Source organism: Chanodichthys erythropterus, chromosome 5 (genome assembly GCF_024489055.1).
Source record: "Chanodichthys erythropterus isolate Z2021 chromosome 5, ASM2448905v1, whole genome shotgun sequence".
Taxonomy (NCBI): domain Eukaryota; kingdom Metazoa; phylum Chordata; class Actinopteri; order Cypriniformes; family Xenocyprididae; genus Chanodichthys; species Chanodichthys erythropterus.
This window is the reverse complement of record NC_090225.1, coordinates 1,904,945-1,930,217: the sequence shown is the minus strand read 5'-3', so window position 1 is coordinate 1,930,217 and position 25,273 is coordinate 1,904,945. Positions and strand designations below refer to the sequence as shown.

At 37.3% G+C, this 25,273-nt stretch overlaps 1 protein-coding gene and 1 long non-coding RNA gene across 2 annotated transcripts in view; one reads left to right on the top strand and one right to left on the bottom strand.

The window, feature by feature from the left end:
- The window catches only part of foxn2a (forkhead box N2a), a 78,314-nt gene that overhangs the window by 47,479 nt on the left and 5,562 nt on the right, over positions 1 to 25,273 (bottom strand). The window lies entirely within an intron of this gene.
- Positions 21,547 to 23,725, top strand: LOC137020305 (uncharacterized). Its single transcript, XR_010895181.1, has 3 exons — positions 21,547 to 21,691; positions 23,253 to 23,389; positions 23,617 to 23,725. It is a non-coding gene; the product is annotated as an uncharacterized lncRNA (long non-coding RNA).

Genomic DNA, 25,273 nt, shown 5'->3' with positions numbered 1-25,273 from the left:
ATATATGTATATATATATATATGCCTATTAGTGCTGTCAAATCAATTAATTATGATTAATTGCATCTAACATTCTAACATAAAAGTTTATGTTTATATGTGTGTGTGTGTGTGTGTGTGTGTGTGTGTATATATATATATATATATATATATATATATATATATATATATATATATAAATTCTATAAACACAAACTTTTATGTTGAATTATATATATATATATATATATATATATATATATATATATATATATATATATAAATGTAATAAATGTATATAAATGTAAAAATATAAAAATAGTATCTCAATACTACTTTAATAACACAATAGAATTTAATATATATATATATATATATATATATATATATATATATATATATATATATATATATATATATATAAAATTCTATTTAAATAATGTTTTAGTAATTTTTATTTTCTTTATTTTAGTACATCAAGTTAAACGAAATGGAAATGAAAAATGTTGCCTTGGTGACTAGCTGAAATAAAATAAGTTTAAGGTTTTTTATATTTTATTTCAAATAATGTAAATGGTTTTTAATGGTTTTAGCATCAGTTAACTTTAACGATTTCCAACCTTTTTTCAATGCAATTCAGTTTGACTCATGAATTATTCCATATTTGCTTTAAAAAAGGGTGTTGATCCAGGAACGCACCCTACTAAGCAAAATCAAGGTCACAGAGAAGGAATATTAGCTTTATATCGAGTGTCAGAGGACGTTGAGAACATGGCATCCATTCACCTACGTCATGTCCTTTCAGTCCTTACTGTAGCATCGTGTTCCTGAGCAGAGCTATTCATAGAGCTAAGAGGCACTTTGTGAGATGCCCCGTTCTCCCACAAGCCCTCCCATAATTCCCAGAGATAATGAAGTTGCAGTACCAGCGGTCAGGAGACAAGATATAACAATCAACTCGCAAATGTAGCTGATTGGAGATCAGCCTTTAAAAAGACTTGTACTCAGTGCTGGTCCGTTCTAATCAGATTGAGGAACTACATAAAAGACTTGAAGGAGACCGGCTCTGAGCAATTGAGTTATGAAATGTTTTGGCCTGATTCTCCTAAGGAAGCTTTTGAGCAATCATGTAAATAAATTGGAACGGATTCTTACTTGAGAATAAGAATAAGTGTGTCTTTGTGCTGCTTCTGAGGACAGAGAATGTGTTGAGGAGCCACCTGTTTGCCACTGTGGTTGGTGTTTGACCACCATTTGCCATGCAGGATATGGTCCACAACTGGACATGGTTCTTGAATAACATTTCTACCAAACATCCTCAATGGTTTCACTACTATAACCTATGCATTTATAATCAGAAGCAAATAATTGGTTGGTAAAAATGTTTTTTAAGCTCTTAGACTAACCCTAAAATCTGATCGATTGGAATGTTGCTCCAAGACCAACAAGCATGTTGATCCAAGAACATGTCCTTTAATTCAGAAATACACCAAATTATTTGAGTAAAATAGGTTGTGTGTTGACTTAGGGTGAGTTTACATGACAACGATGTACTAAAAATGTTTGTCTAATTGCATTTTGCGCAAACAGACAGCAAAGTTGTCAAAACTATCCCGTTCACACAGATCCGTGAAAATTATTAAAAACACTGTATTATTCATGCCAGGCCAGTAGATGGCGATGTCACTTTGTAAAGAAACACTACGGGCCTATAGACTGAACACGTAATGCACATGACATCACCGTTTTCACAAATTCGCATTTTTGTAGATTACATGGAGACAATAATGGTATCGTTTTCAAAAAGTTTCCATTTTCAGGCACCCAAAACGGCATTGTCGTGTAAATGCAATAATTGATTTTTTAAAATTAAGGGTAAGTTTACAAAATGATGTACTAAATACAGAAACGTTTTTCCTTTGCTTTTTTCACGTACAGACAAAACCATTATCAAAACGATCCCGGTTCACACGGATCCGCAAAAACAACTAAAAACACTGTATTATTCATGCCAGGCCAGTAGATGGCGATGTCATTTGGTTAAGAAACACTATGCGCCTATAGACTGAACTCGTAATGTGCATGACATGACCGTTTTCACAAATTCATGTTTTTGTAGTTTACACGGAGACGATAATGGTATCATTTTCAAAAACTTGCACTTTAAAACTCGATTTCAAACATTTCAATTTTCAGGCACCCAAAACGCCATTGTTGTGTGAATGAATAGCCAAAAACGCATAAAAAGTTTTTGCTTTTTTCACGTACAGACAATACCATCATCAAAACGATCCCCGTTCACACGGATCCGCGAGAAGGACTAAAAACGCTGTATTATTCATGCCAGGCCAGTAGATGGCGATGTAATTTTGTTAAGAAACACTATGCACCTATAGACTGAACATGTAATGTGCATGATGTCACAGTTTTCACAAATGTGTGTTTTTGTAGTTTATATGGAGGCAATAATGATATTGTTTCAAAAACTTGCACTTTGAAACCCGTTTTCAAAAGTTTTCATTTTCAGGATGCCTAAATGCATAAAATGCATAAAAAGTTTTACGTTTTTAGTTTTGTGTAAATGGTCCTTTAAAGTGTGTTTGAACAGCTGTACAAGTATGAAGGATTAGAAGTCAAAAAACATTTAGCTACTCGTTGCCTTATTGCTATTTGTTCATTGGCTTCTAATCATTTATACTAATCAAAACCACTCAAAACATTTAGTAGATGCTTTTATCCAAAGCGACTTACTAGATTTTAAACAAAAGCCAAGATTATTCATGACAAAAATCTTGAATATCTTGGAACTGAAAGTGAACGGAAAGGATAATGGGGAGATGCAGTGAGCCGGGGTTGATCAGTGGATGGTGTGTAAGGGTGTGTCCACGCAGTCTGGGAGTGGACGATGTTCATGTGTGTGTGTGCTGGTGTAGTGGTCAGATACCCTGCTGCTTTTATAGCCCATAAATCTGAGCAGGCTATAGCGGCTGCTGTAGTCAGCTCACTGAGAGCTTTTCATGCAGAAAATGAATCAGACCATTTGAAAGTAAGCGCAAATGCCTCGCTTCACATCGCACACACACTGCATGTCCGCCCAGCCAATACACTGGCACTCCACTCCATTCCAGGTGGCTCTAAGCTAATAAAACACTCCATTAATGACCAGCATGGTTTGTTCACCAGATACTTCGCTGTGCTATCCATCTCGCGTTCTTGCTCTCGCGCAAGCATGGATCGCGCTTGTTGCTGTACTTCATCAAAACGAGCTGTGACATCGTATCTGGAAGTGGAGGGTTATTGAATTAAGGCAGCTCTTTAATGTACTCTAGTCTGCAAACCCATCTCTGCAGTCTTCAATATCGCATTTAAACCAGACTCCGTTCTGTCAATTTATCATCTCACATGCAAACCTGCTTGACCTGCACACCATCCTGAATAAATGACCAACATTTAGGCTTTTCCTCTTTCTGCATCCACAATACTGAATAAAATCACCTTCATCACCTTCATTGCCAGAGTGTTGCTTTGCAGCTGCATGTGTGTTTCAGAATACCAATCAGCAAACAGTTGCTAAGGTGTTGCTATGCAGTTGCTTGGGTGTTTTGGCTGGTTGCCAGAGTGTTACTATGGAGTTGCTAGGGTGTTTCAGAATACCAATCAGCACGCAGTTGCTATGGTGTTGTTTTAAGTGTTGCTATGCAGTGGCTTGGGTGTTTTGGGTGGTTGCCAGAGTGTTGCTATGCAGTTCCAATTGTGTTTTGGGTGGCTGCCAGAGTGATGCTATGCAGTTTCAAGTGAGTTTTGGGTGGTTGCCAGAGTGTTACTATGCAGTTGCAAGTGTTTTTTGGGTGGTTGCCAGAGTGTTGCTATGCAGTTCCAATTGTGTTTTGGGTGGCTGCCAGAGTGTTGCTATGCAGTTGCAAGTGTGTTTTGGGTGGTTGCCAGAGTGTTACTATGCAGTTGCAAGTGTGTTTTGGGTGGTTGCCAGAGTGTTGCTATGCAGTTGCAAGTGTGTTTTGGGTGGTTGCCAGAGTGTTGCTATGCAGTTGCAAGTGTGTTTTGGGTGGTTGCCAGAGTGTTGCTATGCAGTTGCAAGTGTGTTTTGGGTGGTTGCCAGAGTGTTACTATGCAGTTGCAAGTGTGTTTTGGGTGGTTGCCAGAGTGTTGCTATGCAGTTTCAAGTGAGTTTTGGGTGGTTGCCAGAGTGTTACTATGCAGTTGCAAGTGTGTTTTGGGTGGTTGCCAGAGTGTTGCTATGCAGGCTTGGGTGTTTTAGGTGGTTGGCAGAGTGTTGCTATGCAGTTGCTTGGGTGTTTTAGGTTGTTGCTAGAGTGTTGCTATTCATTTGCTTGTGTGTTTTAGGTGGTTGTCATAGTGATGCTATGCAGTTGCTCGGGTGTTTTAGGTGGTTGCCAGTGTTGCTATGAAGTTGCTTAGGTTTAAGGTGGTTGCCATAGTGTTGCTATGCAGTTGATTAGGTTTTGGGTGGTTGCTAGAGTGTTGCTATTTAGTTGCTTGTGTGTTTTAGGTGGTTGCCAGTGTTGCTATGAAGTTGCTTAGGTTTAAGGTGGTTGGGAAAGTGTTGCTATTCAGTTGCTTGTGTGTTTTAGGTGGTTGCCATAGTGTTGCTATGCAGTTGCTTGGGTGTTTTAGGTGGTTGCCATAGTGTTGCTATGCAGTTGCTTGTGTGTTTTAGGTGGTTGCCATAGTGTTGCTATGCAGTTGCTTGGGTGTTTTAGGGGGTTGCCATAGTGTTGCTATGCAGTTGCTAGGGTGTTTGGGGTGGTTGCCAAAATGGTGCTATGCAGTTGCTAGGATGTTTTAGAATAACAATCAGCGCACAGTTGCTAAAGTGTTGCTATGCTGTTGCCATATTATAACATCTCTCAACTTCCTATTTGGGGTTCAGATTCAATGTTTATCAAGTGTATGTCAAAATACAAGGTGGGGTGAATTCAGGTTGATTGGGACACTTTTTCCAAGTCATCTCAATGGCAAAAAGTGTCCCAAACATCCTGAATTCACCCTATATGCCTCACAAAATCCTGAAGGCAGCAAAAACACACAAGCCACCGCCTTCACTGTCTGGCAGTTTAAGAGCATTTACATAGATAAAGACGTAAGGTCGGCCAAACCGGGTTAACAAGAACTATTTGCATTCACCTGAGGGCAAGAGCAGACTAACTGTGGCACTCCCACTGGCCATCTGCTTTGTCTTTCTTTTCTTCCTAAAAATAAAAAACATATGATGTCAGTTTTCATCATTTTGTCCCTTAGTGGTGCTATGATTAGTGCTTGAAATAGTGTGTAATATAACAAATAAAAAAATTATTGTGGTTGGATGACTTGTGGAAAGAATAATACTCCTAAAAATGATCTTTTCGAGACATGCACGTACACACAAAAAACAAAGATGCACATGAGTGATACCTATAGAACATAGACTATTAAACACAAGCAGGCGGCATTTGGACAGACTCTCTGTTCATCCAGATGTGAAGTGTGGATGGATCTCCACGGGTGGCGTTTGCCTGACACAGAGAGCCTTATTAAACACTGTGACAGTGGAGTGTGTTTGCTTACAGAAGCCCCGTGTTTGACAGGCCTTTGTGTGTGTCAGGCCTTTATGAAATGTGTCAACAGCTCCTGCTTGACTCTTATCTGTGCTGATAGACACATGACGCTAATAAAACACTCGACATGCAGTGCAAAAGGCGCAGAAGCTGCAGTGCAATTGGCCCACAGTCTCAGTCTGATTTGGCCTAGATATACAGAATAAATAAACTCTTTTTTTGTCATATTGATTCTGTTTAGTGGGATATTGACTGGCTTTTGAAAGATATCAGTAAAGCAATATAATAGAGTGCAATAGCGACTATTTTTTCCATTCTTTTCTCCCATAGGGATTTCAAAACAGTCTTTGTTAAAGTGTTTTAAGCCATGAACCAAACCAACCAGCTACAAGGTGAATCATAGCATTACAAACTTTGATTTGAAGCAAAAAAGTATTTGAAAATTGGACAAAAATTACAAGACGAGGGAGGGAAAGAACTACAATCCCATGAAGCAAACAGCATAATCAAATAAAAAATGCTGGAAAAAACTCATTTACAAATGTTGATTACATATAAATATATATAATTTTATTGCAAAATATGCATATATATTGAGAGATTTAAATATTTTGAGTATGTGGCGACTCGTACTTCATAGGAGTAGGCGGAGCTAAAGAGACCTTTTGGCGAGTTTTGCTTGCTTCGACTCTCTGATTGGTGGAATTTTCTGTACAGCATCATGGGTAATGTAGTTTTTTGCTATGAATTCCGCTGTTATTGGCTGATATATGTTCATTTTTAATGTCATCGTTATCGTCCCAATAAGAGAATTTGGCCAATATATTAAAGCTGATAATTATTTCCTTCAGCCGAGACACTTCAGATGTGCACTGTTCACCATTATGGTTTTGAATTTCTTGAAATATGATTGAAATCACTTCAAAAAGCAAAATACAGTTAAGTGCAGCGCAAGTCTGTCATATAGACTACATAATATAATAATGAGAACATTATAATTGTGTGCTTGGGACATGACTTTTAATGGTGAGACTTTTGTTTTTGTAATCAGGCTCTCAAAATTATATTAAAATTTGATTTTTTAGATTTTTTGGCCAAATATATCGGTTATCGGCTTTCAAATATAAAGAATTATCGGTTATCGGTATAGGCCAAAATGTTCATATCGGTGCATCCCCATTAAACAACCTCTTAACTCACAGTAAGGTCTGTCTTTAAAGGTTTAAAAGTTATTGTTAACAAAAAATTTCCCTGTGGAGAAAAGTTTTCAACCTGACTGTTGCACTCTATAAGATGAAATGTAAACACACGGATGAAAGATAATCAGGAAGTGTAAGTAAACCTGCTACTTGTGAGATGAGGACAGTCCAACAGTGAAAAATGAAAACACATAATACAACAAATACATCCTGCACATTGTGACTTGATTAAATACTGCTCCTTTAAGACTTTACGACTCAAACTCGTTCACTTTTCACTTAATTAACTGCCAAAGGTGTTCATTGGCCTGTGTGAAACGACCATTACTGAAGAAAAACAAAATTTACAGAGGCAATAAAACAACTCAAGATCAATAGGATAATCTGATTTGCACCTCCAAACAGTGTATTGTGTTTCAGGCCTGTTTAGAAGGGCTTTTGTTAGATGAACTGGCTGCTGTTCAAGTGAGACACCAAAACAAAAGATCAACGCAGGCATTTAAACACAGACACACAAACGATTGTGATTATATGAATCCTTTATTTTTCTTTGAGACATTTCTCATCTTATTTCAGAGGTAATCATTTCACAGCCATCATACCTGTTTAATACGGTAAAATGGGTGAAAGAAACACCATAGTCTTACATTCAAGTATTGTGATCTAGAGACCAGAATGTCATAGAGAATTGTGCGTAGGCTTTTTTGACATGAGCTACTATGCATCCACGCAAAACACCCTAGCAAATGCATAGCAACATGCTAAGAACGCCTTAGCAATGTGGTAAAAAATCATAATACATTAGCAACCACATAACAATGTCACAGCAACCAGCTTGCACTATGGCGACCAGTTAGCAACCTATCAGAATTACCTTAGCGACTCATTGTTGCGTCTGAGCCATGAGCTGTGTAACACAAAGACTAACCAAAAACACTGGGTTGTTACGTCTGACCCAGGATCTGGGTAACACAAAAACTACGCAAACACTGGGTTGATACGTCTGACCCAGGATCTGTGTAACACAAAAACTACCCAAACACTGGGTTGTTACGTCTGACCCAGGAGTTGAGTAACACAAAAACTGCCCAAACACTGGGTTGTTACGTCTGACCCAGGAGCTGCGTAACACAAAAACAACCCAAACACTGGGTTGTTACGTCTGACCCAGGATCTGGGTAACACAAAAACTGCCCAAACACTGGGTTTTTACGTCTGACCCAGGATCTGGGTAACACAAAAACCGCCAAAATGCTGGGTTGTTATGTCTGACCCAGGAGTCGAGTAACACAAAAACTGCCCAAACACTGGGTTGTTACGTCTGACCCAGGAGCTGCGTAACACAAAAACAACCCAAACACTGGGTTGTTACCTCTGACACAGGAGCTGCGTAACACAAAAACAACCCAAACACTGGGTTGTTACGTCTGACCCAGGAGCTGCGTAACACAAAAACAACCCAAACACTGGGTTGTTACGTCTGACACAGGAGCTGCGTAACACAAAAACAACCCAAACACTGGGTTGTTACGTCTGACACAGGAGCTGCGTAACACAAAAACAACCCAAACACTGGGTTGTTACCTCTGACAAGGATCGGTGTAACACAAAAACTACCCAAACACTGGGTTGTTATGTTTGACCCAGGAGTTGAGTAACACAAAAACTACCCAAACACTGGGTCGTTACATCTGACCCAGGAGTCGAGTAACACAAAAACTACCCAAACACTGGGTTGTTACGTCTGACCCAGGAGTCGAGAAACACAAAAACTACCCAAACACTGGGTCGTTACATCTGACCCAGGAGTCGAGTAACACAAAAACTACCCAAACACTGGGTCGTTGCATCTGACCCAGGAGCCGCGTAACACAAAAACTACCCAAACACTGGGTCGTTCCATCTAACCCAGGAGTCGAGTAACACAAAAACTACCCAAACACTGGGTTGTTACGTCTGACCCAGGAGTTGAGTAACACAAAAACTGCCCAAACACTGGGTTGTTACGTCTGACCCAGGAGCCGCGTAACACAAAAACTACCCAAACACTGGGTTGTTACGTCTGACCCAGGATCTGAGTAACACAAAAACTAACCAAACACTGGGTTGTTACGTCTGACCCAGGAGTCGCGGAACACAAAAACTACGCAAACACTGGGTTGTTACGTCAGACCCAGGAGTCGCGTAACACAAAAACTACCCAAACACTGGGTTGTTACGTCTGACCCAGGAGCTGCGTAACACAAAAACAACACAAACACTGAGTTGTTACCTCTGACCAGGATCGGTGTAACACAAAAACTACCCAAACACTGGGTTGTTATGTCTGACCCAGGAGTTGAGTAACACAAAAACTACCCAAACACTGGGTCGTTACGTCTGACACAGGAGCCGCGTAACACAAAAACTACCCAAACACTGGGTTGTTACGTCAGACCCAGGAGCCGCGTAACACAAAAACTAACAAAACACTGGGTTGTTACGTCAGACCCAGGAGTCGAGTAACACAAAAACTGCTCAAACACTGGGTCATAACATCTGACCCAGGAGTTGAGTAACACAAAAACTGCCCAAACACTGGGTTGTTACGTCTGACACAGGAGCCGCGTAACACAAAAACTACCCAAACACTGGGTTGTTACGTCAGACCCAGGAGCAGCGTAACACAAAAACTAACAAAACACTGGGTTGTTACATCTGACCCAGGAGCTGCGTAACACAAAAACAACCCAAACACTGGGTTGTTACGTCTGACACAGGAGCTGCGTAACACAAAAACAACCCAAACACTGGGTTGTTACCTCTGACAAGGATCGGTGTAACACAAAAACTACCCAAACACTGGGTTGTTATGTTTGACCCAGGAGTTGAGTAACACAAAAACTACCCAAACACTGGGTCGTTACATCTGACCCAGGAGTCGAGTAACACAAAAACTACCCAAACACTGGGTTGTTACGTCTGACCCAGGAGTCGAGAAACACAAAAACTACCCAAACACTGGGTCGTTACATCTGACCCAGGAGTCGAGTAACACAAAAACTACCCAAACACTGGGTCGTTGCATCTGACCCAGGAGCCGCGTAACACAAAAACTACCCAAACACTGGGTCGTTCCATCTAACCCAGGAGTCGAGTAACACAAAAACTACCCAAACACTGGGTTGTTACGTCTGACCCAGGAGTTGAGTAACACAAAACCTGCCCAAACACTGGGTTGTTACGTCTGACCCAGGAGCCGCGTAACACAAAAACTACCCAAACACTGGGTTGTTACGTCTGACCCAGGATCTGAGTAACACAAAAACTAACCAAACACTGGGTTGTTACGTCTGACCCAGGAGTCGCGGAACACAAAAACTACGCAAACACTGGGTTGTTACGTCAGACCCAGGAGTCGCGTAACACAAAAACTACCCAAACACTGGGTTGTTACGTCTGACCCAGGAGTTGAGTAACACAAAAACTGCCCAAACACTGGGTTGTTACGTCAGACTCAGGAGTCGCGTAACACAAAAACTGCCAAAATGCTGGGTTGTTACGTCTGACCCAGGAGCTGCGTAACACAAAAACAACCCAAACACTGGGTTGTTACGTCTGACCCAGGAGCTGCGTAACACAAAAACAACCCAAACACTGGGTTGTTTAGTCTGACCCAGGAGCTGCGTAACACAAAAACTGCCCAAACACTGGGTTGTTACGGCTGACCCAGGAGCTGCGTAACACAAAAACAACCCAAACACTGGGTTGTTACGTCTGACCCAGGAGCTGCGTAACACAAAAATTGCCCAAACACTGGGTTGTTACGTCTGACCCAGGAGCTGCGTAACACAAAAACAACCCAAACACTGGGTTGTTACGTCTGACACAGGAGTCAAGTAACACAAAAACTGCCCAAACACTGGGTTGTTACGTCTGACCCAGGAGCTGCGTAACACAAAAACAACCCAAACACTGGGTTGTTACCTCTGACACAGGAGCTGCGTAACACAAAAACAACCCAAACACTGGGTTGTTACGTCTGACCCAGGAGCTGCGTAACACAAAAACAACCCAAACACTGGGTTGTTACGTCTGACACAGGAGCTGCGTAACACAAAAACAACCCAAACACTGGGTTGTTACGTCTGACCCAGGAGCTGCGTAACACAAAAACAACACAAACACTGAGTTGTTACCTCTGACCAGGATCGGTGTAACACAAAAACTACCCAAACACTGGGTTGTTATGTCTGACCCAGGAGTTGAGTAACACAAAAACTACCCAAACACTGGGTCGTTACGTCTGACACAGGAGCCGCGTAACACAAAAACTACCCAAACACTGGGTTGTTACGTCAGACCCAGGAGCCGCGTAACACAAAAACTAACAAAACACTGGGTTGTTACGTCAGACCCAGGAGTCGAGTAACACAAAAACTGCTCAAACACTGGGTCATAACATCTGACCCAGGAGTTGAGTAACACAAAAACTGCCCAAACACTGGGTTGTTACGTCTGACACAGGAGCCGCGTAACACAAAAACTACCCAAACACTGGGTTGTTACGTCAGACCCAGGAGCAGCGTAACACAAAAACTAACAAAACACTGGGTTGTTACATCTGACCCAGGAGCTGCGTAACACAAAAACAACCCAAACACTGGGTTGTTACGTCTGACACAGGAGCTGCGTAACACAAAAACAACCCAAACACTGGGTTGTTACCTCTGACAAGGATCGGTGTAACACAAAAACTACCCAAACACTGGGTTGTTATGTTTGACCCAGGAGTTGAGTAACACAAAAACTACCCAAACACTGGGTCGTTACATCTGACCCAGGAGTCGAGTAACACAAAAACTACCCAAACACTGGGTTGTTACGTCTGACCCAGGAGTCGAGAAACACAAAAACTACCCAAACACTGGGTCGTTACATCTGACCCAGGAGTCGAGTAACACAAAAACTACCCAAACACTGGGTCGTTGCATCTGACCCAGGAGCCGCGTAACACAAAAACTACCCAAACACTGGGTCGTTCCATCTAACCCAGGAGTCGAGTAACACAAAAACTACCCAAACACTGGGTTGTTACGTCTGACCCAGGAGTTGAGTAACACAAAAACTGCCCAAACACTGGGTTGTTACGTCTGACCCAGGAGCCGCGTAACACAAAAACTACCCAAACACTGGGTTGTTACGTCTGACCCAGGATCTGAGTAACACAAAAACTAACCAAACACTGGGTTGTTACGTCTGACCCAGGAGTCGCGGAACACAAAAACTACGCAAACACTGGGTTGTTACGTCAGACCCAGGAGTCGCGTAACACAAAAACTACCCAAACACTGGGTTGTTACGTCTGACCCAGGAGTTGAGTAACACAAAAACTGCCCAAACACTGGGTTGTTACGTCAGACCCAGGAGTCGCGTAACACAAAAACTACCCAAACACTGGGTTGTTACGTCTGACCCAGGAGTTGAGTAACACAAAAACTACCCAAACACTGGGTTGTTACGTCTGACCCAGGATCTGAGTAACACAAAAACTAACCAAACACTGGGTTGTTACGTCTGACCCAGGAGTCGCGGAACACAAAAACTACGCAAACACTGGGTTGTTACGTCAGACCCAGGAGTCGCGTAACACAAAAACTACCCAAACACTGGGTTGTTACGTCTGACCCAGGAGTTGAGTAACACAAAAGCTGCCCAAACACTGGGTTGTTACGTCTGACCCAGGAGTTGAGTAACACAAAAACTGCCCAAACACTGGGTTGTTACGTCTGACCCAGGAGTTGAGTAACACAAAAACTACCCAAACACTGGGTTGTTACGTCTGACCCAGGAGTCGCGTAACACAAAAACTACCCAAACACTGGGTTGTTACGTCTGACCCAGGAGTTGAGTAACACAAAAACTGCCCAAACACTGGGTTGTTACGTCTGACCCAGGAGTTGAGTAACACAAAAACTGCCCAAACACTGGGTTGTTATGTCTGGCCCAGGAGTCGAGTAACACAAAAACTACCCAAACACTGGGTTGTTACGTCAGACCCAGGAGTCGCGTAACACAAAAACTACCCAAACACTGGGTTGTTACGTCTGACCCAGGAGTTGAGTAACACAAAAACTGCCCAAACACTGGGTTGTTACGTCTGACCCAGGAGTTGAGTAACACAAAAACTGCCCAAACACTGGGTTGTTATGTCTGGCCCAGGAGTCGAGTAACACAAAAACTACCCAAACACTGGGTTGTTACGTCAGACCCAGGAGTCGCGTAACACAAAAACTACCCAAACACTGGGTTGTTACGTCTGACCCAGGAGTTGAGTAACACAAAAACTGCCCAAACACTGGGTTGTTACGTCTGACCCAGGAGTCGAGTAACACAAAAACAACACAAACACTGGGTTGTTATGTCTGGCCCAGGAGTCGAGTAACACAAAATCTACTCAAACACTGGGTTGTTGCAAATTAAAACCTTTTCCATTTCTAGTACATTATCGTGTAACGTACCCTAAAAGATTCTTTGTATTTAAGAATCGATATGGGTTCATAAAAATGAGAACGGATTAAAATCTGAAAAATCAATATTTTTTTCCCAGCCCTATAGTTAGTAGAGTTTGGTAAAGGAACGCATGCAGTGAAGTCCCTCTTAGCTGAGCCCCTCACCCACAGCCTCAGGCACAAGTGCACTTTTGTCTTGTGGGACAATTGTGATGCTGTCTGCCGCTGTCACTGGCACCATCAGCCCCAGCGTGGGCCGCAGCACATGCTAAAGCTGCCATCATTGTTCTAATGGAGAACTTCACACCACGCAAGACTGATGCATGTAAATATCATGTGTGTACGTGTCTGGATTTGTATCTTGTACATGGGAATGTACAAAGAAAAATCACTAGTGAGAAGTCTTTAATTTCTCAATGTGTTTTAATGCTTTCAATTCAATGTTTAAAATAATTTACTTCTCTGTCTTTAACAGAGAATATCTTTATTTAGTTTTTGCAAAGAAAAATGTGTTCAAGACATTCTGTACAAATGCTTTGTCTAAACTTCTAAAACCAATACATAAAGAGTAGAAAAAGTTATTTCGAGACCAAATGATTAGAGTTGTTATGAAAAACATATAAAATAGTAAACGCTTATATAAATTATTTTTTATTGACATATTCTTACTGTATGACAACAATTGACCAAATTGAGTCTTCATTTTTAAACATGGTATTATTACAGTTTTTCTCAGTCGCTTTGGTACATTTCTCAGATCAGAATTGAAATTCTCAAAACTACCTGTTCAATTCTCACATCATTGTGTCACTTGTGCACATCAAAAAAGCAGTTTCTCATTTCTTTGAACAAGTTGCAAATGCTTTGGTACATCCATGCAAATGATTATGTACAATTCTCTGTTGTTTCCTACATTATCAGTTGCTTATGTCATGTTGATCAAAATGTATTATATTGGGTCTCTGTTGAATAGTCTCACCCCCCACAACATTTAGGCACAAGCTCATAGCAAAAGTCTTTACATGCAAAATGGCTGAACAAGTTATCATAATATGTCAAGCATATTTCTATACTTTCTATATTTCCATTAGACTTTTTTCTAAATCTGTCCTGAATTGGTAAATTGCTCCCAGGTGAATCTTGACGACATGACTCAATAACGACATGACTCAATGACTCAATGACATGTTCTGTCAATAAAATACAGTACAAACAGTAAGAGAGTAAATTTGAATCTTTTCCATTCTCTTGCAATTACACTCACACATACACTAAGATGTAACTTATAATTGACAATAATTGTCATCAAAACTTTAGCCATAGTTTCCATCAGAACGTCCCTCCAGAGTAAACGGTTATATTGAGAACATGACTAAACAATTTGACTGTCTTATCCGTACACAATGACACAAGGACTTGTCATTCTGATGGCACTGACATGTTCATTGACACAGATATTTACTTTTGAGAGATGAACTAAGGATTTTGAGTAAGAGAGTGGCTTTTGCAGGTTATCCATGGTGTTTTGCTATTTGTAAAAATTGTTTTGAGAAATGCACTTACTGTTTTGCAAATTGTGAGTTTGACTCGAGAAATGTACCAAAGCAACTGAGAAAAACTGTAAAAATGGCAGATTTGACAAGAAAAACAGTCTACTCTTTTCTTTCTTTTGTTTTTTTTTTTTTTTTTTTACAAAAATTTTTTATTTTTCTATGGCATTGCTTCAAAAAACACCCTTTTGGAACCTTTATTTTTAAGAGTGTACCAAAAGTTTTATGATTGCATATGCACAAGCTTAACTCAAGGACCAAAGTAATATGGCAGAGACAAAGTTTATATTTAAACTAGATAACAAAAAAAAGTTTGTCAAAGTTTGAAGTACTAGCTTGATGTAGTTTTAAAGCTTGATGTTTGAAGGTTTTGAAGGTACAATAATAAAAAGACAGACAGACGGATAGATAGATAGATAGATAGATAGATAGATAGATAGATAGATAGATAGACAGACAGACAGACAGACAGACAGACAGACAGACAGACAGACAGACAGACAGATAGATAGATAGATAGATAGATAGATAGATAGATAGATAGATAGATAGATAGATAGATAGATAGATAGATAGATAGATAGATAGATAGATAGATAGATATGAGTGTTTTAGCACATTGTTAACATGAATTAGCATGTTTTAACACATTGGTAGCAAGAAGTAGCACTTTGCTAACATGGTTTAACATTTGGCTAACATGTTTAACACATTGCTAGCATTTTTTAGCATGTTGCTAGCATTTTTTAGCATGTTGTTAGCATGTTTTAGCACATTGTTAGCAAGAAGTAGCACTTTGCTAGCATAGTTTAACATTTTTTTTAACATGTTTTAACAAGTTCTTAGAATGAATTAGCATGTTTCTAGCATTAATTAGCACATTGCTAGCATGAATCTGAATGTTGCTGCCATTTTTTAAAACATTCCTAACATGAATTAGCATACATTAGTTAGATAAATTGGGTGTTTTTGTGCATTAAACGCATTTGTAATAGCTTTTTAATGCATGCTTGTTTACGGCTTGCACTTTCGCTTTCAAATTAGCTCATGTTCAGCAGTTAGCGAGGGAGACAGGGGGCATGGTAACTCGTTTGGCGCCGCCCCTGCTTTGCTAGGATGGTTTAACATTTTGCTAATATCTCTTAGCAAATTAGCATGTTGTTAGCATGTTTACCACATTGCTAGCATTAATTAGCATGTTTTAACAAGCAAGAATGTTTTAACATTTTGCTAATATGTCTTAGCAATTTGCTAGCATGAATTAGCATGTTGCTTGCTAACATTTTTAACACATTGCTAGCATGAATTCCCATGTGTTTGCATGTTTTACCACATTGCTAACATGAATTAGCATGTTGTTAGCATTTTTACACATTGCTAGCATTAATTAGCATGTTTTAACAAGCAAGAAGTAGCACTTTTGCTAGCATGTTTTAGCATTTTGTAAATATGTCTTAAAAAGTTGCTAGCATGAATTAGCATGTTGCTTGCTTACATGTTTTAACACATTGCTAGCATGATTTTGCATGTCAATAGCATGTTTTACGCATTGCTAACATGAGTTAGCATGTTTAACACATTGCTAACTTGAACTAGCATGTTTTAACAAGCAAGAAGTAACACTTTTGTTAGCATGTTTTAGCAAGTTGCTTACATGAATTAGCAAGTTGCTTGCATGATTTAGCATGTTGCTAGCATGAATTAGCATATTGTTAACATGTCCTAAGGTAGTTGCTAGGCTTTGCTAGTGATAGATACTTGAATAAGTTGTACAATAATACAATAATGTTATTGTATAAGTTTTGACCCACTCAATAAAAGTCTTTCCGCAGATCTGATCATCCGTTTAATGAAAATCGTAAGTCGGAACCATCTGAAGGTCTGAGTTTGCTGGTTCTAGCTTGATAGCAGTTTAAATATTTAAGTATTCTGGCTATCTCAAGAGAACTTAAAGGAACACTCCACTTTTTTAGTTAAACAGTTGAGTTTTACAGTTTCGAATCCATTCAGCTGATCTCCGGGTCTGGCGGCACCATTTTTAGCATAGCTTAGCATAGTTCATTGAATCTGATTAGACCGTTAGCATCTCGCTCAAAAATGACCAAAGAGTTTCAATATATTTCCTATTTAAAACTTGACTCTTCTGTAGTAACATTGTGTACTAAGACCGACGGAAATGAAATGAAAAGTTGTGATTTTCTAGGCCAATATGGCTATAGGAACTATACTCTCATTCCAGCATAATAATCAAGGAACTTTGCTGCCGTAACATGGGTGCTAACGGTCTAATCCGATTCAATGACCTATGCTAAGCTATGCTAAAAGTGGTACCGCCAGACCCGGAGATCAGCTGAATGGATTCGAAAACAGTAAAACTCAACTGTTTAACTCTAGGGGAGTTGGAAAATGAGCCTATTTTCAAAAAAAGTGGAGCGTTCCTTTAAGTCTGAGCAATAAAATGTTCCTCATTAGGAGGAAACTGAAGACTCACAGTAAAGTAAGTGAAATATTGTGATGAGCTTAAATATACAAATCATTTTCTATGCATTTATGTGTGTGTTTTAAGGTGAGGTGCAAATTCAAGTGTGAAAATGTACAGTAGAGTACACACACACACACACACACACACACACACACACACACACACACACAGACCGAATGAGGCCGCAGATGTGTGGAAGAGTGTGTTTTCCTCATGGGTGGGTGTGTGTGACCCTTGCCTGCAGGCTCGGTGGATTCTGGGGAACCGGTCTGCGAGTGTGTATGAGTGTGTGTGTGTGTGAAGAACGCGTGCTGCCTCGCTCTCGCCGCCTCAGTGAGCAGGGCCTAATGAAGCGAGGAGTGTGTCCGTAGGGCAGAATGGGCCTCGTGTTCCTACGCAACCAGGAGTCATGGGGAGGTGGTGAGACAGCGAAATGGGGCTACGGCTGCAGCTTCTCCTTTCTCGCTTTCCATAACAACACACACACTTCTGCTAACGCATTTACCTTTCTTTATTTCTTCAGCTTTTCTAATCCAGTTTCCCTCTTTTTCTTGTTAACGTCTCTCGGTCATTTGCATATTTTCTTAGATACTTAATTTGAACAAACTTCTAACTATGCATGCATGATATCTCGCAACACCCTAATGAGCCCTGTATAATGAACTATAATGAACACTCCAGAAACTGCATAGCAATGACCTAAAAACATTCAGAACACCTTAGTGACTGGTTAGCAACTCCCTGGCAACCACTAACAACATCCTGGCATTGTGGTGGGTGTTTTGTATTGGCGAATATCAATCATATTTTCTTATGAAAATCTGAAAGTGCTGTCAAAAACATTTTATAAATCACATTTAATAAATTATCTTTTTATTGACCAGGGTGCAGTGTTGTTATTGTTAACCAAAACTAATACTATATAGATATATAAGTAAATAAAAATAAATGTATAAAGTAAATAAAAATAAATGTATAAAGTAAAAAAATATATAATAAAGCAAAACAAATTAATAATTGCAAAAGTAATTAATAAAACAATATTAAATATAATTACTAAATATATAACTAACCAACTAATGTAAACCCCAAAAAATAAATAAATAAAAATCTTAAATTTTGTCCTGGCAACTAACTCAAATAAAATAAGTTTAAGATGAAGTACTAAAATTAATAAAACTAAAATAAAAATGAATTATAATAAAAAAGCCATATTTTATATATATATATATATATATATATATATATATATATATATATATATATATATATATATATATATATATATATATATATAATATGTAATATGTAAATAAAAATAAATGTATAAAATAAAACAAATTAATAATTGCAAAACTAAAATAAATTACTAAATAAATAACTTAATAATAAATTACTAAATATATAACTAACCAACTAACTTAAACCTAACAAATAAATAAATTAAAATGTGAAATTTTGTCCCGGCAACTAACTGAAATAAAATAAGTTGAAGTTAAAGTACTAAAATTACTAAAGCTAAAATAAAAAATAAAGCAAATTAAAAAATAAATAAATAAATAAATAAAGCCAAAACTAATAAAAATGACAAAAGCAGTACAAAAATTACTAAAACTTCAACTAAAATTAAAATTAAAACTGAAAATATATAAATAAAATAAAATCCAAAATATATATAAATACTATAATAGCTACTGCAGGGATAATTTCCCAGAATGCAATGTTGTACCCAAGCCTCAAAATACCAGCGTGTCACAGTGTTTTCCAAAATGTAGTACCATGACGCACGTGTGCTTCTTTTAATTTGACAGCATCTAATAAAACAAAGCACATGGCATGAGATCCTAAAAATAACACCTTAAACACCTTCTGATGCATAATAGACCAACAATTAAAAAAGTTTAACAGGAATGCACTGCGGTGATGTGTGGAAGTGAATACATTAGCACGCACATTCAGAACAATATTATTTTTGTATAATAAGCTGATATAGAAAAACACATAAAAAAGTCAGCTGGTGTTTTTAACAGTATTCGGTGACTTATCAATGGCTTCAGCCCACATCATAGACTCCCATATGCCTTGACTTCACACTCGAGTCTCAAGAGCTTTAGATCAGCATATGTGTCTCTCTCTACTAAAGTCTGGTACAGTCTGAGAAGGTCAAGAAGTGACCCAGTAATGGCCAGTCTGGTGCATCATGATCCTTATGCTCCAGGCAAAGACCTTAAGGTTAGACGCCATATTGAATTTACGAGGCTGTGAAGGACAGACTTACAGTCTTTACAATGGCAACTGTAGCTCTTTTTATAAAGTAACTTTGATATTGTTAGTAATATTTCAGGATGAACACTTACTGGACTTACTTGATTAAAATCATGTTCAAATATGATCGTTAGGCTTTTGAGGAAGGTTTATGTGTTCATCATTGCATTGCATTATATGTTTTAAAACTACAGAGATTTAATCATAAAACTGAGCATTTAAATATCATCTTACGAAGAATTATTATGGGCAGATATTGATATTGATATGCATTTTATGTAAGCAGTCTGTTATACTTTTATAAAGATCTCACTGATTTACATTATAAGCATCAGAAATTCAGTGTTTTGAAATCGACCATCACTAAATAAGTCTTTTAAGTTATACTAATAAGTTACTTTTTTTTTTTTTGGCGCACCAAAAATATTCTTGTGGCTTTATAATATTAATATTGAACCACTGTACTCACATGAACTGATTTAAATATGTTTTTAGTACATTAATGGATCTTGAGAGAGGAAATGTCATTGCTGGCTATGAAGGCATCACTGAGCAATCGGATTTCATCAAAAATATCTTAATTTGTGTTCTGAAGATGAACGAAGGTCTTACAGGTGTGGAACGGCATGAGGGTGAGTAATACATTTTTGGGTGAACTAACCCTTTAACTCTCCAAAAACCCACATTAACAGAAACAGAAACAAAACATTAATCACTACTAAATCTCACACTTAATATTAATCTTGCACAAAAAAACTTTATATAACACTTAAATTTAGCATTTACTCTCTCTTTCGAGTGCCATGGGCAAAGCATGCTGAGAAATAGAAATCCCAGCTCAATTTAAGTTAAACTTAAGTTCATCTAAATTAAAATAAATAAGTTCATAAAACTCAAAACAATGAAACAGTTCAGTTTACGTAAAATATATCAGTTCTGTGAACTTGAAAGAAAAAAAGTGCTAAATACTCAAAAAAGGGAACAAATTTGTTTAATTTAAGTTTGTCCTACTCAAACCAATTAATTATTTTGAACATCAGGGTTTATAATATTTTTTTGTGATGACTAGATAAAAGGTTTTAATAGAGACTAGACTTACAAAAGGCTATTTTTAGCTGATGAAATATTTTACAGCTGAGCACAACTGAAAGTACGGAAGAGGATTAAGGCCAAGCAATAATAAAAAATTAAACCAAAAAAATAAAAAAAATGTGAGATTAAACTCGTTAAATTTCGAGAAAAAGGTCAAAATAAAATGTTGAGAATAAAATCATTAAATTTCGAGAATAAAGTCGTGTTTTGAGAAAAAACTTGTTAAATTTTAAACAAATTTGTTTAATTTAAGTTTGTCCTACTCAAACCAATTAATTATTTTGAACATCAGGGTTTATAATGAGCATCTGCACCAAATTGCATGTTGTGTGTGTGTGTTTTTGAGAGTCTGAGCTCAATATTTTATCATATTATATGAGCCATAAAAGCCCAAAAATGATGCAAACATAAAACACATACAAACTTTATATATATATATATATATATATATTTATATATTTGTCTAAAGTTTCAATAAACTGTTCCATTTCAAACAATTAGATTTGTTTGTTTGTGAGCAAAAACATTTTACTCTCGGTGCAACTGTGGATCACGGTTACGGTTAAAGGACAAAGTGTCGCAGTGATCTATTCTTAGTGTACGGTGAGGCTCGGGCTGGGCAGGAGAAGGTGCGAGAACCTGCTGCCAGCTCCTACAGTGTTGGATCAAACCGTACCCAGCTGCGGGGCCGACGGGGCCCATCGGCCATCTGTCCCTGAGCATCAGCGCCGGGCACGGCCCTGAGATCAGCAGCGAGGGGCTGCTAACACTAATGCTGAATGGAAGGAGGGCTGTTTTCTGTTTCTCCTAGCAACCGTCGCTTCTTTTACATGTTTTCTTTTTTTCTTTAAGGGGGTGCGGTGTCCGTATGGCGGGTCCGTGCGGCCTCACTCTCTTTCACTGTCCTATTTATGGTAATGAGCCATCTGCCCTTTCTCTGATGCTTGCTTGAGGGGCGGGGTTCTGTGACGGGACAGGCCAGAGGTGGCGGGACGTTCGGCACTGTGGTGCTGGTCTCTTAGCACTTAGCAGACGGACTTGTTGATTCATTGGAAATGGAGGTAAATGGGCCATGACGCTATGCTCGCTGTGTCCAGAACTATTCATTTATTTAACAGGAAGCATTTAAAATGCAATTCATACAGACAATGACTTACACCTCTTTTATTGGGATTTTCACACTCGGAATTTCCATGACCGTTCCATAAATATTGTTTTGTTCATTTATTTTTTATTTTTTTATTTTTTTGTGATGACTAAAGGTTTTAATAGAGACTAGACTTACAAAAGGCTATTTTTAGCTGATGAAATATTTTACAGCTGAGCACAACTGAAAGTACGGAAGAGGATTAAGGCCAAGCAATAATAAAAAATTAAACCAAAAAAATAAAAAAAATGTGAGATTAAACTCGTTAAATTTCGAGAAAAAGGTCAAAATAAAATGTTGAGAATAAAATCATTAAATTTCGAGAAAAGTTGTCATGTTATGAGAAAAAAACTTGTTAAATTTTGAGAAAAAAGTCTAAATAAAAAGTTGAGATAAACTCATAAAATTTTGAGGATAAAGTCATTGTGTTTTAAGAAAAATCTCATTAAATTTCGAGAAAAAGGTCAAAATAAAATGTTGAGAATAAAATCATTACATTTCAAGAAAAGTTGTCATGTTATGAGAAAAAAACTTGTTAAATTTTGAGAAAAAAGTCTAAATAAAATGTTGAGAATAAACTCTTTAAATTTTGACAATAAAGTCATTGTGTTTTAAGAAAAATCTCATTAAATTTAGAGAAAAAGGTCAAAATAAAATGTTGAGAATAAAATCATTAAATTTCGAGAATAAAGTCGTGTTTTGAGAAAAAACTTGTTAAATTTTGAGAAAAAAGTCTAAATAAAAAGTTGAGATAAACTCATAAAATTTTGAGAATAGTCGCTGTGTTTCAAGAAAAAACTCAGTTTCGAGAAAAAAGTCAAAATAAAATGTCGAGAATAAACAGTATTTCGATCAGTGTCGTGTTCATTGCATGATAGAAGACATGACAGAGTTGGATCACTAGTCAAGCTTTAGGCTTTCTTTCAATAACAAAGAAATACTATATTAACAATTTATTTCAACTTTTTTCTTGAAATTAATTAGTTTTTTCTCAAAACGTAATGACTTTATTCTCAAAATGTAATAAATATATTCTCAACATTGAATTCTGACTTTTGTTTGTGAAATTTAATTAGTTTAATCTCACATTATGATTTTTCATAATCATAATCATTTTTCTTGAGATGTTTGTTTTTTTATTATTGCTTGGCCCTAATCCTCTTCGTCATTTATGAGCCGTAACTCATTAAAAGTCTGATAGAGGTAATAATTATATATGTATGTATATTATTATTTAATGAGAAATGTATATTATTACAATACATGAATAATACTTATAATATCAAAAAATACAATTGCATAAAAATATTATGTCAGGCTACATTGTGTGTGCGTGACTTTTTTTACCATTATATTATTTCAAAAAAAAAAAAAAAAAAAAAAAAAAAAAAACTGTTAATAAGTCAAAAACAAACTTTTTTACCATTAAGACCTTATGTAGCCCCATTTCTGACGTCATTTCAATATGTTTTTAGTACATTAACGGATCTTGAGAGAGGAAATGTCATTGCTGGCTATGCAGGCCTCGCTGAACCATCGGATTTCATCAAAAATATCTTAATTTGTGTTCCGAAGATTAACTAAGGTCTTACGGGTGTGGAACGACATGAGGGTGAGTAATTAATGACATTATTTTCATTTTTGGGTGAACTAACCCTTTAATATATGGAATAACTGTTTTATAAAAGCAATACAAGCATTTTCACATCCAATAATTTGAAAACTCCTCTTCTATAATGGACGTTTTAAATTTCTGTATAAAAGTAATTTTGTATATTTTAGGTAAAGTTTGTCCTCGTCATCATCTGAGACTTTCTTATTTGTCATTTCCTCAAATAGAGAAGCAGAATCCTTCAGTTACATCCTCTGACTCCCAGCATGCACCCTGGCTGGAGCGTTGGCATGTGTGTGGGCTGCAGTATGACACACTCGCAGTGTGTGATGGGGAGGTGTGAAGGTAAACTGTGAGATCTCTTACCGCTCTTGTGTATAATCTGAGTGTGTGATGTGGTGGTTATTTGTGGTAAATAAGTGTGTGTCAGTGAACCCCAATTATCAATGAAGTTTGTTCTCTAGATTCAGATTTTAACATTGACATCAAATGATGACCCAACGCTGTACCAGAATTGTACAAAACTAAAGTTATTTTACTTGCAAAAAGCAGTTTTTAACAAGTAAAATAATTTATAGCTGAGCATAGCTAGAAAAACTATTGAAATGAAAAAGCTAGAAAATTACATATATATAAACAAATTTACACAGTAAGACACTGTTTTCCATTGAAACAGTAATATACAGTAACAATGCATTTCGGGTTAATATTATTTGTCATTTTCGAGAAAGTAACCTATAGGATGCTTTCTCAAAAATGACAAATATTACCCATAATGCGTTGTTTTTTCTGTATATTACAATGCATTCTGGGTAATAATATTTGTCGTTTTCGAGAAAGTAGCCTTTAGGCCTCTTTTCTTAAAATGACAAATATTACCCAGAATGCAGTGTTTTTATGGTATATTACTGTTTCAATGGAAAACGTTATTTAAGTGTGTACATTTGTTTAATATTTTTAGTTTTTTTTATATATAGTACCAGAATTATACAAAATGCCCTTAAAATCAAACAAATAAATATATTAGTTATAATAAAATATATAATATAATAAAAATACATGTATTTTGTATGTACAGATATAATAAAAATATTAATATTACCATGAATTGCATAGGCCCCAAAATTAGCAATTTGCTAATTATTTTTAAATGACGAAAAATGAAGTCTACGATTATGAGAGAAAAAAATATTTTAAAAAATACAAAAATAATTTTAATTATTATAATTATTTTATTTTTTGTTTGCTTATTTTCATTATTAAATTTGTTTTTATTATCTGCATATTTTTGTTTTTATTATCTGCATATTTTTATATATATATATATATAATTTATATAAAAATATAAAAATGATGTTGTCTAATGAATTCAGACATGAGCAGAGGCAAAGTGTCCTGATTTCTATCCTCACTAACAGCTCCTCTCAGATGTTGTATGAGAAAGTCTCTTGGCGTCGTGCTGACGCTGAACTCATTACTATGGCAACTGATGTAGATGTACAGGATGTTGGCTATACTGAACAAACGGATCAGATTTCATCACTAGCAAAATAACAATGTGGACAGTCAGTCCTAAACTCAAAAATGTCATTGAGTTCAGTATATCACCTCTGTGCTCATTATAGTCACTCGTCAGTCAATACGTCATTTGGATCCGACAATCAGACAAGTCCGAACACGTCTGTGAGCAGCTGTGCACACATTACTGATTGATTTCTGAAATACAATCAAATTAGTAAATATCAGTCTTAAACGTCTGTCAAACTAAAAACACATCACACTAGTCCATCTTCATTAAACAAAATGGCTCCCTGTGACTGAAAAGCACCTTTGTGTCTGTGTCGCCGACACTAAGTGAAGCGACTGATGCTCATCTAATGGCTG